The sequence below is a fragment of the Lampetra fluviatilis genome, chromosome 23 (assembly GCF_964198595.1).
Source record: "Lampetra fluviatilis chromosome 23, kcLamFluv1.1, whole genome shotgun sequence".
NCBI classification, from domain to species: domain Eukaryota; kingdom Metazoa; phylum Chordata; class Hyperoartia; order Petromyzontiformes; family Petromyzontidae; genus Lampetra; species Lampetra fluviatilis.
Genome location: NC_136297.1, coordinates 8,298,167 through 8,314,400, shown reverse-complemented (window position 1 = coordinate 8,314,400; position 16,234 = coordinate 8,298,167). Strand labels below are relative to the sequence as shown.

Here is a 16,234-nt window from a genome sequence, read left to right as displayed (position 1 = left end):
CCTGGAAACCCCCACTCTCCCCACTCCCTCGAACCTATAAAAACGATAAATTAAAAACATTTCAGGTAAGGTCCACTGAGCTATATAGGTATTTTTTTTAGCAGCGACCTGGCTATAAATGATATCTCAAAGAAGTGGCTTATCATGTGGAAATGTACAGCAGCCAAATACTCTGAACGCGAGTTTCTAATTGCGGAGGGAAAACCCAGAGGACCCGGAGAAAAATCCCCGCTACCACGGGGAGAGAGAACATGCAAACTCCAAATATGCAGACATCAGGGTTGGGATCGAACCCACACCCTCCTGTATACTGGGCGAGGTAGTTAAAATCAGGCCACCTCCTTCACTGATCAGCGTGGTGAAGTATGGTCAACCTGCCAACATTTTTTGCAATCTATCTGTACAACAGACACGAATTCATTATGAGTTGCTGCGGGGCATAATGTGTACCAACATGTGAAAACAGACCTCCGTTCCCTTGGCTTTCCACAACAATATTGTTATTATCCAGCACCAACCAATGCTGCAGGATAAGCTATTCTTTTTATCGGTATGTGGAGACAGAATGGAGAGGTATCTTCATGTGCGCTATGAACAGATACAGTTATAGACAGCCATCGAACAAAGACGGTCACTTGCATCGCGCACTTTCGGATGCGCTTCTGTGGCGTCTGGAACGCTCTTCCTTTTGATATTAGGAAGCCATCATATTTATGCACTTTTAAAGCTAAATAAAAAAATACATTTCTTTAAAACTGATTTTTTTGTGCTTAGTTTGTTATCCTTCTCCCGCACCTCCAATTAGCACGGGTGTCTACGTACGGTGCGAAAGAAGTTCGACACACATACATCAATTATTTCTCTGTGGTCGTGAGTGTTGGCACGGCCGCCCATAGGTTCGTGGAGGTCCGTCGCAAAACGCGTTGTGGGCCACTCTTTTGTACGAGGTCCGGGACAAATTGCCCCTTCTGCTCCCCACTCTGGGCGGCCCTGTCCCAGTGTTGGGATGCGTTCGCATGTCACCAGGATTATCGCTCATGCAGAGTTTTGATCCCAGTCCCGCCTAAACCCTAACCTCTGCTTGACCTCTCCCCAGCCCTGGGGGCTGAGCGTTGTGAGACTGTGCAGCATGACTCACGGCAGAGCCCCCGTTTGCATGGGGCGGATCGCCTCGCCCTGCCATTGGAGGGGGGGACGCGTGGAGGCGGGCGTCGCTTGACTGATGCTGCAGGGAGCCCCTCGTCTTGCTGCCTGCCTGCCTTCACGCACGCTCGCACGACGACGACGAGGAGGGAGGGCGGAGGAGGAGGAGGAGCGGCGTTTTATCCACACCCAGTGGCTTGCCTGTGGTTGCACTCTTCGCCAGTTGTCTCGCTTTTAAAAGTCTACGCTCACCGAAGTCACGTTCACACTGACCCTCCTCCGCAAGCCCTGGTGGCAAGCCTCTAGCTCTGCACGTGTCTTCTGCACGCGCGCGTGCGTCGCTGGTGTCGGAACTCAGCCGTCATTATTCTCCGTATGTAGACTTCACGCGTCTTCTGCAGACTGGCAACCGCGCCTTCTTAGCAAGTGCAAAGAACCTGCCGAGCCAGAGGTGAGTTTGAGCGCGCGCCCAGCATAAAAACGTCGCTTTGCTATTGCCGCTGGTAATGCTGCTGCCTCTGCTGCGCACGCGACGTTACTTTGTGTGGAAGCCCCTGGGCAGGACATATCCGTCCACACGGTGCACGAGACGTGCAGCAAACAGCGTGCTTCTTGCTGTTGTCAATAAACTCTACACTGTGGCCTTAAAATATATATCATAGACGCCGTTTCGGCAAACGGCCGCTCTCCATAGCACATGCTAATTGCAGATGTTTGTGAATCGACTGCGAATGAAAATGCAGGGTATTATTTACACATACCTGTGCTACTCTCTCGTGTATACGGTGCATACGCGGTGGGATATCAATGAATGAAGGAGGAAGGCTGGTAATGATTATTGAGAGATGCAGTGTATGGTTATGCATTTAATTAAAACAATTTACTTTCATCAAATTCCAACACGTGTTTGTTCTAAAGTGTCATGCACTTTAGGCGGTGCATAGAACAGAAGGAAATGTATTCACACTAAACATAACACTTTAAACCTCAATGTGCAGACTTCAAAGGGGCATTGAGAGGTGGCGTCATAGCTGATGAAACTAGTTTTAATCACTGCTCTAATTTGTGTTGTCTTATCCTGATAGATAATGGGCTCTGGCAATGTAGACATAGGCGAGCAGGAAAGTGCGAAGATATGCTAGGCATTCCGCACAAGTATTCGCCGACTGATAAATGGACTTTCTTTAAAAAAAAGTAAGACAAAATACAGATGTATCTTTGTCAGTGCATTTCCTGGCAAATACACCAACTCAAGTGTTGACTTTAACCCGTTAGGAACTCACTGGATCCCTCAAGCCCTGTACATTGTCTCGTCACAAGCTGCCTGGGTTGAACAGGTGTGATTGAAGTTCCCAAAGCAGGTAACCACACTCCCACACCCTTAACAGACACCACTCAACTCCGCACTAAAGTTGCAGTACAATTCGAGTTGGACTTACACGGTCTCTAAATGCAGCTACATCTCAATGTTGTTGTTGTATAATACAGCCCTTCAACTCTTCATAATATCATCAAATTTGCCCTGCGTTCATATCGACTGATGGTTCCGGATGGCCTTGTTATGAGAAAGCTTCTGCCACATTTCCCCTTCGCGTCGACTTCACCCACTGACACCTCCACCCTTTGTAAGGAGGCGGGTCAACAAGGTCGACTGTTTCGTCTCGACCACATTGCACTCAACCACCATACACTGCAGGTCACAGCATATCCCTCTATGCTTCTTCACTCCTTACCGCTTCACTTTGGAATTCCATCCAGCCATCAATATTTCCCCCAAGTTTTTTTTTTTATAATAACCATGCTCAATTATCTATTACTTTAAAAGTGCTGTTTGTTGCTGGTCGATTGGTGTCACGGGCCTTTAGGCTGATACTCAGCAAGTGATGTGAGAAAGCAACGAGCGCGCTTAAAGTCCTGCCAAGGCGTCGTGAGTTTGTAACACAGCCTCGTAACAGTGTACACACTATAACAACTTTTAAAAATCACACAGCGTTTGATTGCGATAATTTCTTATTAGAAGCATCTCTTATATCCGCTATCGTACTGGGTGGGTGAGCGGAACGTTGCGTCTGAGAATTGGGACTTGCGTTTCGTGTAGAACCACAGCATTGTCATTCGAGCAGACCTATGGACTGAATTCAGGACTTCGATCCCAAAAGTCGTGCGCCAATACGCAGCAATGTATACCGTGGCAGATTTGTGGCACCAGATAAAAAGGGATAAAGGTGCCTTGGTCGGACCCTTGTCAGCCTCTGATGGAATGGAGGTGGCAGGGTTTTGCTCACGCAGTAAAAACAAAACGGGCTCTGTGATAAAACCAGTGACAAAGGGCTTCTTCTACGAGTGGGTGTGTGGCTTGGGCGTTCTTGCCACAAAGCAATATTAATCCAGTACAAGGTTATTGTTTTTTTCTCAAGTACTCCTACAAGTTACAAGTGTTGAAGATCTGGAAACGCACAAACGTTTCAGTGTACACAATTGATATATGTGATATTTATAAATAACGGTTTGGCTTTAGTTTTTCTACATGTGTGGTCTGAAACTGTAACTTATTCTGGATATAAAAGATAGGGATATCTTTTTTAATTAAACGTTTGCTGTTTATGTATTAATCATCATGCTTATCATGTTGTAATTATAAGCGTATTGATGTTGTCACAACTGGAATGCATATTTTAAAAAGTGGTTGGTTTATATAAGTGTTGGTGGATCCAGAGCAATCTTAAATATAACTGCAGGCCTAATGATTTTGAGAGAGTTTAATTACCCAACCTCCCCAACAATACCCACGAATAAAAATAATCAACTTAAAATTCCAACGATACTTGAAAATAGCAATGATCAAGGGTGTCACACACAACTACTCGGGGGTTATTTTTTATCCAGATTTGTACTGTCAACGTCTCATTGCCCTCACGGTTACAGACCAATGTCTAATGATTGTGGAAAGATTGTCCTTTAATAAAAAGGTGATACCAGTCCTTGGTAATTTCCGCAGTTTGGTTGCCGTGTCTGAGGGTCTTCTGGAATGAAAATTACTTCCCTCTTTGCCTGGATGTCCACGGAATAATTGTGATTATGTCGACGTAAAATCTGAATTAAAAAACACACACGGAACCTTTAGGCTCGTGATTTGTCTCATGTTAGGGTTGATCTAAGCATGCCTCGGCCGGGTTTCATTTCCAATTAGTAGCAAATGGAATGGGTTTGTAATTTGAGCTGCGACCACATTGCAGCTGTGTCTGCCCCTACACAGCAGTGGCTGTGGGTCAATTGCACCGAATTGTGGCGTGATTGCCCCTCCAGGAGCACCTTAAAACCTGCAAAACCAGACCTCGCCACGTCTGCGCCCAAGGCGGCGGTGGGGTCAGTTCAAATACTTGAAGAACTGGGCTGCCTCGAGTGAAATGTAGCTCTGTTTTGCTTAAGTGGTGGCGCGGTTCCAGATTTGGAATTGTGGGTGGGGTGCACTTTCAGCGAGGGTCCAGTCAGCTTTAATTGAGTAAATGAGTAAGCTCATCTCGCTCTACCCCCCCCCCCCTTTCACGTGTCCTCCGCTCCTGCAACAAGGGCCTTCTGTCAAAACCCTTAGTCAGCCTTCGCTCAAAGGGAGGGGGGCACTCCTTCACTGCTACTGCCACCCCCTCGTTGCCTGGAATTCCCTTCCTCTGGCTGTTCACGACTGCCTAGCACCTTACCCTGTTCAAGTCCAGGCTCAAGACTCTTCTCTTCGATGACTGACCCTCCCTGTGAGGTGTCACCATTTGCTCTTATGTCATAATGTCGCCTCTGCCCCGAAGCATGTTACCTGTCTTTCCCTTTAACAAAAAAAAACATCATCCGCGTATTCAAACTTTCCAGGTGTGCGTGTGTCTTACAACCACTTTGTATCGCGACTTGACATGTGGTCGCATTTAGATGCTCCTATAAATCTGAAATGTATCGTAACACAGGTTTTTATTATTATTATTATAAATCGACGTTTTTTTGAACTTGGAATAACCCGATGAGCTATGAATCAAGGGGTCGGCAATGTAGAAAATATATCGAGGAAGTTCAATAGGTAGGCACATTAAACAATCGTACATCAACTCAAGAAAATGTAGACGCAATAAAATGTGCACTCAATCATATTTAAATTCGAAAAAGCAATATTATATTTACTGTATATATCATACAAAAAAAATACACCGGTAGTTAAATATTCCACGGAAAAAGGATAAGTTACATTTGTAAATGCACAGCTGTCAAGCCACGGTTGCAAGCCACAGTTGCAGGTTTCGGTTGCTCTTCACAATTGCAAGTCTCAGTTGCAAATCACAGTTGCAAATGGGGCTATACAGTAGTTGACAACGTTAATTATATTTTCTGAGCAGTTCTGAAAGGGGACAGAGAGAGAAACATCGCCCACTCACTCTTTTCCCAGATTTTAATTCAAGGAAGCATTTAGGCATATTTTTTTTTGCCTATTCACTTCTTCAGTTTCTCCAAAACGTAATGAGACGTTTTTTTATTATCGACCTCGGTGTAGGAGTTCATGGAAACATTATTTTCCTCTAGCACGTGTTGTTTCTGTTGGGAGTCAAACGAAGTACCGGAATTTTTTAAAATGTTTTCATCCGGTCGTAACTAAAGCCTAAAGCCAGCTCACAATGGACAAAGAAATATAATTGTAGCCAATAGGACCAGGAAAATGCGAGCTGTTTATTTTGCAACGCATATCTAAAAAAAAACATCGCCAAGGTAAAGGTGCAACCCATACAATAACTTGCTAACGCCACTAGAGGGAGCCCTAGATAGATCTCTATAAGAGGGTATTTGGCCTATTCTTCCAAGCTGGTCAGACATCTCGAAAGAGGTGGGAGTAGCCACACTTTACCCCACCACACGTAGGGGCACCCACACTTTACCCCACCACACGTAGGGGCACCCACACTTTACCCCACCACACGTAGGGGCACCCACACTTTACCCCACCACACGTAGCAGTACCCACACTTTACCCCACCACACGTAGGAGTACCCACACTTTACCCCACCACACGTAGGGGCACCCACACTTTACCCCACCACACGTAACAGTACCCACACTTTACCCCACCACACGTAGGAGTTTCCCACACTTTACCCCACCCGTCGATCGGCTAATAACTGTGTGGACGGAGATGAGAGGGATTTTTTTTATTATCAACTTTTGCCCTCAATAATTTTTACTTCTGCGCCAGTAGTTCAAAAAACCGTAACACTGACAGATAATAACAATGCAGCACTTGCAGCATTAAAAACAAAACATTTAACCAAATATCGATTTAAGGTTTTCGTGACTGCAGGGATTCATCTTCTTGGTTCTTTCGGTAAAGTCACGTAGAATGGAAATAATAAAATAATAAAAATAAAACATAAAAAAAAATACTTATTTTTATTATTTCCCTTCTACGTGACTTTACCGAAAGAACCAAGAAGATTTAACTAAATAGTTTTTTTTTATGGAAACCAAACTTTATTTGTCAACTCCTTCAGGATGGCTACATGCCACAGCCACCCCCCCCCCAAACAATCAGTTGTTTAGCGAACGATGTCAAATAATGTAAAAAAAAATTGGTTTTATTCTTTCTGGCAATAAAGCCGGTGGTGTTAAGATGTTCAAACACCAAACAGAAACCTTTTGCAAGGAATCAAGTTCGCATTAAGCACACGTACAAATGCATAGATTATCAGAGCATGTGTGTTTGCGTGTTCACTACAAGTACATGGGTTAATGCAAAGATGATTCCTTGAAAAAGGTTTCTATTTCGCGTTTGAACATCTTAACACCACCGGTTTTATTGCCATAAAAGGGTAAAACCGATAGTTTGTTTTATACTTTGATACTAACAAAAAGGGCCCAGTTTGATGTCAAGTGACAGCGAATTACTTCCCATGCGCCAGTGTCTGCCCTCCGTGCAAATGTCTTGCAACAAAAACTAAATCTTTACAGACACGTACACGCAACTTTACAGACCAATGTTGACCCACTGGGTCCGTCCCATCAGGAGAAATCGGGCTTAATGAACAAACGTTCAGTTTTCGCGATGTTATTTGTGATGTCATTTAATTCAAGGCCATCGTTATGCTAATTAGGGGGCGGAGCTACGATTTTCCCGCCTTTTCTGGGCAGGGGAGGGGGGCCACCATGCGTGGCCGCGTTGGTTTATCGACGGCCGATCCCCAACGTTGTTCACAAATTAAAAAAAAAATTCGCTCGGACGCGATTATCATCCTCGGGTTAGCCGGATGAGATAGAGGTAGACGAATACGCGGCACACAAGTTGGTTCGCTAAATGTTCTCCTTCAGGGCCGGGGCTAACTTCAATTGAGCTGCGTATGGCCCATTTGTTAATTTTGGAGGCCCCCTTGTGCCCTCTGCTGGGAGAAATGTGGTCATTGTGGTCATTTGCCCTCGACATGTTTCGAAGTTGCTTTCCCACTGTCCCCCCCCACCGCGCCTCCCCACAAAACTAAAACTACGAAACATTTAAAAAAATGTATTTTCCCAAGTAAGGCCCAATGAGCTATATAGCTATTTTTTTATTTTTAGAAGCGACAAGTGACAGCTTGTGGCCAGGCTTATCATCACGTGGAAAGTTATAGCAGCCAAATGCACACTGTGATGCCTCCCACAAGCAATGCATTCACGTTCATCTTCTTGGTTCTTTCGGTTAAGTCACGTAGAAGGGAAATAATAAAATAATAAAAATAAACAATGCATTCACGTTCACATATACTGTATGTAACAAATTTTCTTCACTAACTTATATAACGTGCCCATTTTCGGGTTCCTGTCTCTTTTTTGGGGGGGGGGGTCCTTTAAAATAACACGGTGTTATTTTAGTCCTCGCAACACACGCTGGAAAACACTGCCTAATAATGAATGGTTCAATAACTGTCACGAGTTGAGCGGCAGTCACAGGACTTCTTTGCCCCTAGGCCAATCCATGTGCCCTGTACTCTAAGTGCAGCGATTGGCATGCCGTGCCATGAAAGCCATTGACCTGAGTTTGATTGCCGGCCATGGTTAGCATCAGCGGTGAGTGATACCCGAACCAATCCTGCACCCATCCCCTTTCACTGTGACCAGCACGGTGAATTATGGTCAACAGCCCTGGAAAAGTCTGCATGCAGCGGTCGAATCACAAAGGGATATAAATTACTTTATTAGTAGTGGTAGTAATATATTATCATTCAATGGAAATGTGTGGTGGGGTAAAGTGTGAGTATTGCCACCTCTTCCAAGATGTTTGACCAGCGTGGAAGAGTAGGCCAAAATAGCCTGTGGAGTTCTAGTGGAACTCCTCCCACCAGCAATGACGTTGCACAAGCAAATGCAGGGTTGCATCTTTACATTATCATTAACATAGGACACATAAACAAGAGAAAAATTAAAAGAGGAGGAGGAGGATTGATCAACCTCGGGCACATGTACGGGCGAGACAACACACAGGACCATGGGTCTATGCATGAGAGTTTTAAGAGGCTTAACCTGTAGCAGTGGACTGAAAAATACTGATTGTGGTGGATAATTTGGCACACAAAAAAAACAAGCAGTGGGAAAGTGCCAGAATGAAGAAAGCCAGCTAATCTGGCTGCGGTATGCATGGACAGTGGCTGTAGTCGAAAGTGAAGGCACTCAGACAAGAATGCGATGGTGAGTGAGGATGCACATGACATCTTGTCATCCGACTCAGCAGACAGATTCCTACGCATCAGCAGGTGATTAAGCTTCATTGCTCCGGACAGCACGGACACAATGAGACAATTGTCTTTGGTAATATAATATGTCCCTACTTGCATGCCTGTCTTCATGTGGATACTATGCCCAGACAGCGAATTAATGTTTCTTTAAGATATGCACTCTGGTTATTGGGGTGGCTGGATTAGTGCCATGATTTGATAGCAGCTTTTGCAAGAATAAGCAATTTTCCATTGTCATATTTTTGTTACGTTAAGATTTTTGTAATTTCGCTCCTAAATTTATCCCGACTGTGCCATCGGTGTCATGTCATGAGATGAGGAAACCATTCGGATTTCTCGCAGAGCTGTGCAACCCTTCATGTTCGAGAACAGCCCACATAAGTGGATATCACAGAGCTACCACCAAGCTATCTTTCAAGTGACCTCTGGTCCACACATTAGAGGGCGCACTTTCCTACCCGCTCTGCATATGAGACTAATTGTTGTTACATGACAATCAAAGCGATATTTCAATTCACGGAGCTGACATTTAGCCAAATTTGGATGCAGAACCAAATTCATGTGATGGGATTTTTTTAAATATTTGTTTTGATTGAGACCATCTCGTGTAATTTTAACAAACACGAAGTGTAAAATTTATCTGCAACTAAAGCAATTTACTTAAATAATCAACTTCCTCTGGTTACCAATTGTAACCTTAGTGGGGTTTTTTTCCAAAGAGTTGGGCTCCCAGCTACTCGAATAAATGGCACTGAATTTTCAAACCATCATAGGCACAACTGTGTATAAAATATCTATTTTTTTGTACACTCAAATTAAACAGAGCTGATGTAGACTACGTGCCAAACTAATAACAAAAATACCTTTCATTATTTTATGCCACGAGACACCGGCACTGATTTGGCGTTGATGGATATTTTGGTGCCGTGTGGATGGCTTCTTTGTATTAAGATCGGCCAAATGCAGTGAATAATTATCCACGGGCAATCTAAATGAATAGCTTTGGTATCTTTTTAAACGGAGTGTGATGCTGTCCCGTGAGGGTACTGGGAGAGACAGGCGGTTGATTTCGTGGAGCAAGCAAAGCCCTCAAGGACACTTGGACTATGTTTTTTGCAGCAGGGTTAGTTTTGCAAAAAAACATAGTCCAAGTTGGACTATGTGTTTTTGCAAAACAATAAACTCGTGGAAGTGCTCATCATATACGATCGCAGTTGCAGCAAATTTTAATCAAACAACGTGGCTGCCACCAATGTTAACTATAGACTATTAGATAACTGACACATGAATATAAGGGGAGGAGGGGTTTTCGTGAATCTTCATGTTTGTTCATTGCTGTAACGTGGTATAAAATATAAAATAAAAGTATCGTAGCTTGTTGTTTTGCACAGAGCATAGCGTGACTCGATTATGTCTATAATTAATTAAGTGTAACGGTGTTGTTTAACGCTTATAAATAGTAAGTTTGAATTCCTGCTCAAATTAGCATGGAACAATGATAATATAACACACAAAAACGCAACACATTCCAAAGTCGAGGTCTGCTAGCCACAAAAGGGCTTCCGGAGGGAGCAGCGTTATTTATGAATGTGTTGAGGTTGTGTTGTTGTTGTTGTTTTGTTGTTAATTGTGCTTGTGCACCACTGCCAATTCAGCATCACCCCCAAAAAAATAAAATGCTTTTAAATTATTAATTAATGCGATCAGGTGGTCAGCGCTGGGTCAGTGGTAAGTTCCCGTATTCCTGCAGCAGGGTTAGTCCTTCCATACGACAGCTTACTGTTAACTTTGCACAATGCGGTAATACTTTTATCAGCCCTGGAGAGATGGAGGGCAATATGCATGTAATGGAGTTATCATACAACGTGATCCATTTATAGACACCCCACTAAAGTAATTGAGGGAAAGTATGGAACAAACAAACAGCGTTATGTTTAAACGCCTGTATATACGTCTCCCACCAATCTCAATTCACTGATTGAATTTTAACACAACAAAGCCAGTCCGATTTGCTTACAACAATCAATTGAAAACAACGTAAGAATGCCGTTAGAAATCAGGGTGGGGTATCTATAAATGGACCACCGTGTACATACTGAGTGCATCCCAGTGCAAACAATGTAATTGTAAATTGAAATTGCAGTCTATTGTTGGAATGTTGGCAATTGTGACGAGGGCACTGTCACATTGTATAGGATTTACGTGGATTTTCAGCTGGCGTGACACAACGCAGCTTGCTATTTGAATCGGGAACCAAGTGAGAGATGAGTCGCCCAGGAACAGGTGCCAGCCCAATGAAACCGAAGTCGAAGCTGTATACAACCGGCAACTCAAAACAATAAACATGGGCAGCGCTCAGCATTCGGGCTTATCCGGTGTTGTCCTGGTGGTCAGCCTGCCCAATGCCATCACGACCGAGTCACACGGGAAAGGCAGCTCGGTTCTCCCCGCCGCCAGGCCAGAGGTTCACAACCCGTGGGTCGCGCGATCTCAAAGGGGCACGCAGCCTGCGGCAGGAATAACGAGGCAGGTGACATGTGGACTGAGCGAGGGGAACTTCACTTCTACGCCGTACGGCGACCTGAATTTTATTCCCCCGGCCATAGCTGGCATCGGCCGTGAGTGATATCTGAACCGTTCCGGACCTGGTCCCACCTTCACCAACTTTCAATGGCCTGTGTGGTGAAATATGGTCAAACAAAACCACCCACGAACAACACTGCATGGGAAAGTCTTTCACCCAACAGGCTGTAATTAGTATTATTACGTTAGTATTGTTATTCAATGTATTACTACTAAATATAGAGAGGCACCGTCACAGAAACGACCTCTCTCTTTGTGCCGATATGTGTCCTCTCTCTGTGTGTCCTTGTGATGTCTGTCTGCTTGTATGTCTGTCTATAGTTTTCTAGTTAGATTTTTGTTGCTATTTCTTTTATGCCTGATGATGATTGCTTGTGTTGCAATCGAAACGTCGTAATATGCTATTATTTAATTTATTATTTTATCTTTAGACGTGACTTAACCGAAAGAACCAAATAATAATTCCTGCAGTCACGAAAGCTCCAAAATTAAGATTAAAATCGAATTGAATATTCCCATATTGTTTATGTGCATTTACTTGACACTTATCTCTATATCAATGGTTACATTGCGCCTGACCCTTGTTTTGAAACGCAGTTTCGTTTACGAGCACGACACTGAAAGCGGCGTCACTGACGGGAGCGTGAGGAGGCACTGCACGTGTGTCCTTGTGTGTCTGTGATTTCAAACCTCGCGGCAGAGTTTCCTCCCAAGGAGTGGCGTGGAGAGGCCTCTTTTCTCTGCGCCGAGTGTTTGCGCGTTCATTAGAGGCCAGAGACGCACGAAGTCAAGGGGTCACAGAGACCAAACGCTGCTCTCGAAGCAACGGCTCGCCTCCTGCCACCTCTGCTCTCGTGCCCTCTCCATTCGCGCGTTTTTTTGCAGCTGAAGTTCTATGACTGAATCCGCTCATCCGAGTTCCCGTTTAAAGGGCCAGATAGGTCCCTGCATCTGGCATCATCCCCGTAGCTCAGGGCTCGTACCCATGACAAGTTCTCTGCATCTTTCGCGGTCTCCTGCATCCCACGTAGACGAACTTGGCGAAGTATGGTCACGTAGGTAAAAAATAAAATTAAAATTAATAAAAGTAATAATGGAAATAAAATAATAAATCACGACGTTTCGGAGGCAACACGAGTCTCCATCATCAGGTGGGACCGTCACAGCTAAATTTACTGTATCTTGCTAGATTTACTGTATCTTGATCTAATTTTAATTGTAATCTAGCTGTGACGGTCCCACCTGATGACAGAGACTTGTGTTGCCTCCGAAACGTCGTGATTCATTATTTTTTTTTCTCTATTATTACTTTTATAAATTTTAATTTTATTTTTTACCTACGTGACTTTACCGAAAAAACCTAAGAGTATGAATCCTTGCAGTCACGAAAGCTTCAAATCTAGAAGAGGTATGGTCAAACAACACCCGTGACTGACACGGTACAGGGAGGCCTTCATCCAGCAGCGGATTGACAAAGGCTTGTAAGTTATTTATTATGAATGGATAGTAATATATCTCATTCAAGGGTGCACAACAGTTGCAAACAATACCCTTATGATGCTAAACTTAACTCACGATTAGCAGTGGCATTTTTGTCACGGGACGCACCCAAATAATATTGGGTTCACTGGCGCACAGTGTGCAAGGCTGAGAAGGGTTGATTAGCTGCGGGTGATGATTTAACGCGAGACGTGCCGTGTGTGCGTGCCAGCTAAGTGCCCCTCGTGGAGATTGGAAAGCGATTGAGTCAGAGACGCATCCGGGTGAAGGAGCCTGGGGTGGTTTGAGCTTAAGGCCACATTCCGTGGTGAATTCCACGAGACATTGCTGCCAGGAGAGCTCAGGCCACGTAAGTTGAGATATTTCACCTCGAGATGTTGTTGAGTGCCTCGACAGTTCTGGCTGATATATATAAAACGGCTGAGTTTAGAGCTAAAAATAAATGTAACAGCAATACAAAAAGGGAGATTTTCATATTATTTACATATTCTTCTTGGTTCTTTCGGTAAAGTCACGTAGAAGGGAAATAATAAAATTATAAAAATTATATTTTTATTTTTATTACGTAGAAGGGAAATAATAAAATAACAAAAGATAAATTTTTATTATTGTATTATTTCCCTTCTACGTGACTTTACCGAAAGAACCAAGAAGATGAATCTCTGCAGTCACGAAAGCTTCAAATCGAAATTTTTACATCTTGTGATAGTTGAAAGTGTCTTCGTGCTATCGAAAGTGACGACAGGCGATGGGACGTGACACATGGAGGCATGGGACAGGATGCCACGTAGAGCCCCCTTATTTCATGGTGACAAGAGACACAGGTCTGTTACGGGGCCCTTCTCTGTGTGGGCAGCCCTGGTTGGGATTGTAGAATAACCCTCCTAGTTGTCTCCATACACGTAAGGAAGCTCGGGTCTGTTCAAACAAAGTTTCAAGCCACACCATATTTTTGCTGCCCTTATAATCAAAACATCAAAGCTAGCTAGTGAAACCTCTTATCGTGGGCATCCTGAAAGTAATATTATATATGTGATACAAATCTTTGATTTCGTCGAAAAGTGAGATATCTGGTACCGCTATTTTCAAAATATTAATATTTTTTCCAAGTTTTTCATTGTCCAAATCCCTGCACAATTTTTAACGTTTTTTGAAAGCTTGTCCAAACAAAATAAATGTTGTGCGGCAGTTCAGCGGTCAAGCGTTGCGCCTTTACAGCTGATTGGTATCTGTATCTGCTGCCTGCTGTCTGGTGCCCTGACCGTTGCAAAGGGAAACTGCTGACAGAGCGTGGAATTCTCAGATGTTTTGCTTTAATGTCAACAGCAGATTAAGCACGAGATAAAAATTTGGGGGAAAAAAGGTCACCGTTCCTTTTTCATAATAAAGAACACTTCCGGCGCAAAAACTAAACATAAAAAAGAACAAATGACTCCACACGCTGGCGATCCAAGCAGGATCTTTCTGTATTGTTGAGGCGATTTTAATTTTCTTGCCCGAGAAATAAAAAAGTTTGCACAGGATTTTTTTCGCGATTGTGCGCATCACTCTCCGACGCGTTCTCAGAGTTTCACCGCGCGTCGTTTGGCGTGATATCGGAGAAACTTCTCCCGATGAGCTTATCCAGTTCCTGAAGAAGCTCCCAGCAAGCGGCATAATCCCGAAAAAACATTGGAGAGAGGGAAACCATTTCGTTAAATTGCCATCTATTTATTTGTTTGTTTAACTCTGCGGTGTTGCTTGACCGGCCCCAGGCGCTCACACTTCAGCTCACAGGTGCTTGAGCATGAGCAGCGAGTGACCGGGAGGCAGTGCCACAGAATAACAGATGCCCCCTTAGGGGCCACGCTACAGGACCCAGCTGACCCTTCACACAGCCGGCTGAAAGCTTTCGAGGGCCTCGGCGTTATTGCAAAACAATCGGGAGGTTAGGGAACGGAGGTCGCACCTGGAGTGCCTTGCCTTTTGTCTGGAGTCGCCACGTCCAGCCACTTATGGAACACTTGTGTCATGAATATATACAGTATACGGTATATTGTAATAGGCTTGTTGCAGCGTATCATATTCTTAGGTTTTTTTCGGTAAAGTCACGTAGGTAAAAAATAAAAATTTATAAAAGTAAAATAAAAATCACTTACTTTTATTAATTTTTCTTTTTTTACCTACGTGACTTTACCGAAAAAAACCTAAGAATATGAATCCTTGCAGTCACGAAAGCTTCAAATCTAGAATTACAGCGTTCATTTCCATTGCCGGAAACGAGTTGGTTGTTTGCGATTGTAAGCTGTCATTGGATGTAACGGACCGGCCCTTCATTGAAGTTTGGTAACGACTGTCACACTATATTTTTCGATAAAAGGTAAAAGTGTACCACTGCAATTGCTCGCTCGTGCCACTGCTGGCAGAAGGGCCTCTGCTAGGGAGAGCTCTAGAGTCCCTCCTAAACGTTATTTGGCCTACTCTTCCACCTTAGCCAGGCGTCTTGAAATCAGTGGGAGAAAGTTGCCCATTGTTTCAACAGCGCGTGCCAGGAGATCAAGTCGAAACGGCGGCCTCTGGATTCCAAGTCCAGTGTGAAGGCCGTTCTGCTGGCAGTGGGGTGAACAAGTAATTTCAGGGCTGCACCCTTGCCTTTTAAGACTCACTTAGGGAAAACACCCACAGCACATTCCATGATTTTTTTTTTTTTACCAGGTAAGGCCCACTGAGCTATATAGCTCTTTTTTTCAGTCGCGACCTGGCCACAAATGATATCTCAATGAAGTGGCTTATAATCATGTGGACATTTATATCGGCCAAATACACTAAACGCACGTCGCTTCTAAATGTGGAGGGGAAAACGTGATGACTCGGAGAAAAATACACGCACCATTGGGGAGAACGTGCAAACTCCAAATACACAATTAGAACGACCTCCTGCATTCGAGACGAGGAATTTAACATCTCGCCACCGCGGCGCCTGCATGCACGTGCTTGCCTTAGCTTTTCATGTTCCACTACGCAGCGTTAATCACTCAGCAGAATGGCTTTCTGTCATGGGTACTTGGCTGACTCGAGACCGTTGCCCTGCTTATGAGAAGGGCTGCAGTGACTCAGTTGGAAGCACAAAATGTAATTCTTCTCGTTCGAACGTGTCCGAATACTATTTTTTTTAGCTGTCGAAAATAAGTAAGCCCCTAAGTTCTTCTGATTTGTGACTACTTTGTTTGTTAGTGTGTGTGTGTGATTTAAACAGCAGTTAGAGCAGCTGCACTGCAAATCCGGAGACCCGAGTTAG

The 16,234-nt window shown here is 44.0% G+C and overlaps 1 protein-coding gene across 2 annotated transcripts in view; it reads left to right on the top strand.

Annotated features, from left to right (window-relative positions):
• The first annotated feature begins 1,234 nt into the window (after window positions 1-1,234).
• The window catches only part of VASN (vasorin), a 37,501-nt gene continuing 22,501 nt past the window's right edge, over window positions 1,235-16,234 (top strand). The window contains exons 1-2 of one of the 2 annotated variants that reach the window (XM_078867063.1): window positions 1,235-1,594; window positions 2,419-2,504. The gene's annotated coding sequence lies outside the window, so the exon portion shown is untranslated. Of the gene's footprint in view, window positions 1,595-2,418; window positions 2,505-15,518; window positions 15,565-16,234 lie in introns of those variants that run through there. The other variant, XM_078867064.1, reaches the window with a different exon arrangement.